The sequence below is a fragment of the Lactuca serriola genome, chromosome 4, assembly GCF_051521515.1.
Source record: "Lactuca serriola cultivar US96UC23 chromosome 4, Lser_US96UC23_V15, whole genome shotgun sequence".
Classification (NCBI taxonomy): domain Eukaryota; kingdom Viridiplantae; phylum Streptophyta; class Magnoliopsida; order Asterales; family Asteraceae; genus Lactuca; species Lactuca serriola.
Window position 1 is genome coordinate 391,095,222 of NC_136411.1, and position 2,486 is coordinate 391,097,707.

The window sequence follows — 2,486 nt, forward strand, 5'->3', positions numbered from 1 at the left end:
ATTTTTGAATAATCCAAATCTCTAATGTTATAAATTATCATCTAAATCCACACTAAAAATCAAAATGATTAAATCTTTAAATGGAAATTTTGGATTTTATGATTGTATCACTAGTTTTGTACTCATAACTTTGTTGTTGATTTGATGCTACAACTTCATGGTTAGAACTGTACATCGTTTGACTCCATCCATGGGTTAAACTTTAGACAAAAGAGTCCACATCATGAGCCACTTTTTGTAGTTTTTCATCTACCGATTCTCTCACGCGCTCCACATCGCGTGTCATCTTCCCACTTAAAATCTCTTGATTTCTTCTTTGAATACTCACTTCGGTAACTAGCAAACAGCAATTCATTCATTCATTCACTCACCCATCTCTTTCACTTCCCCTTTCCCAATCATTATTTCATTTTTTTTATTTTTTTTTAAATTTATACTCCATTTTCCCTAGTTTCCTTCTATAGCATCAAATAGGGTTTTCTGATTTTCAGCATATATTAATCCTCCTTCCTTTCTCTTGAAGCCCTCTTTTTAGGGTTTCATCTTCAGCCACTGAACAAGAAGGTGGGCTTGTTCAAGGTTCAAGGTAGGTGAGAATCGAAAAAAAAAGTGGAAATTTAATCTGATTTTGTCACTATCTACCTGCTATTATTGAACAAGGATCGGTGGTTCGTGTTGTGAAATCGTCTTTTAGCTTAATCCAGCATGACCCACTACTAATTATCTTCTGAAACTGTTGAATCTGAAGCCAAAATTTTCGACGTTTTGGATTTTAGCTTCTGGGTATGAATCTTTCATCGTAAAAAATATGATTTGGGGTTTTGTTTTCCGTGAAGAAAAACTGTAGAGATCTTTTCACTTCAATGGTGGCAAATGTTAAACTTTCTTCGATGAGATATCAAATCTATAAAGAAGATGGGTTTATCGGATATCAACAATCGATGCCTTCTCCACCTTCATCTTCATCGTCGTTTTCACCTCCATTTACTGTAACTTTCCATAAAACATCATCCCCTTCATCTTCTCCAAAAATCAGCCCAGCTGTTCTATTCATTATCGTGATTTTGGCCGTTTTGTTCTTCATCTCCGGTTTGCTTCACTTACTCGTTAGATTCTTAACAAAACACAACTCTCAATCGCACTCAAATCAATCAAATCGGTTCCCAGATGGGTCTCCATCCGACACACTTCAACGACAACTCCAACAGCTTTTCCATTTACATGATTCCGGTTTAGATCAAACATTTATCGACGCTCTTCCTGTTTTTATGTACAAAGAAGTAGTCGGAGCTCACGAGCCCTTCGATTGCGCCGTTTGTTTATGCGAGTTTTCTGAAAACGATAAATTGCGGTTACTCCCAACGTGTAGCCATGCTTTTCATATCAGTTGTATAGATACATGGCTTCTATCGAATTCGACATGTCCCCTTTGCAGAAACACTCTTTTCGATCCTGAATTCTCCATGGATAATCCAATTTTCGATTTCGATGATCCCCGGGAAGCAGATGAGATTAGGGTTTCATCAAAAACAATTGATCCCGAACAAACGCCGATTGAAAAGGGGGTTTTTTCTGTCAGACTTGGAAAGTTCAGAAAATTGACTGAAAGTGAAGGCGAAACAGGAGGTGAGACTAGTAGTAGTAATTTAGATGCTCGAAGATGTTATTCAATGGGTTCTTATGAGTATGTTGTGAGGGACACGAATCTTAGGGTTCCATTGAATCATCATCAAAAAGATCTCCAGAATTTGAAATTTGTTAAAGGGGTAGAAGAACGAATCGCGGATCATAGAATGGATGAAGATATTGAGGGGAAAAAGATTAATATTGGAGCAAAAACGGATAGTTTTTCGGTTTCAAAGATTTGGTTATGGTCTAAGAAAAGAAAATTTGCGACTTCTTCAGAGAATCATCATATGCATAATTTGTCTGCAGTTGATATGGAATTACCACGAATTGGGAGAATTCAAGGTACATGAAAAAAAAAAACAAAAATGTGTTGTTTTTCATCTTTTTATGTCTACTTTTTCTTGAATGATTAGTAGTTAATTAGTCATGTGTTCTTGCTACAATTGGTGATGATATCTTATATTATGATGCAAAGATTTATAATGATGCTTGATATGTATTTCATATTTGGGTGCATTATTTGCAAATTGGATGTAAAAAGAAAACGTATTTTGAGTGGGATTTTTTTTGCAATGTATTTTTAAAAACGATGTTCTTGTTTAATAGTTGTTGATTGAGTTAGATCTGATTGAATCAATGTCTGCGTGAGAGACATTGAATCACACTCAGCCTCAATAAGAGGAATATCAAAAGATTCTAATTATGGTATCAAATAAGTCTGAAGTTGACCGAGTCAGATCGATTAAATCAAATAAGAGATATGATTACTTGAATACTTCGTGATTTTATTTTTAGATGATGAGAATTTGATATTATTGTAACAACACATGTAGAAGATAATGTTTTGGTATATGTTT

General features: G+C 34.9%; 1 pseudogene; it reads left to right on the forward strand.

Annotated features, from left to right (window-relative positions):
• Positions 1-335: 335 nt before the first annotated feature.
• Positions 336-2,250, forward strand: LOC145097860 (RING-H2 finger protein ATL46 pseudogene; annotated as a pseudogene).
• The last annotated feature ends 236 nt before the right edge of the window (positions 2,251-2,486 follow it).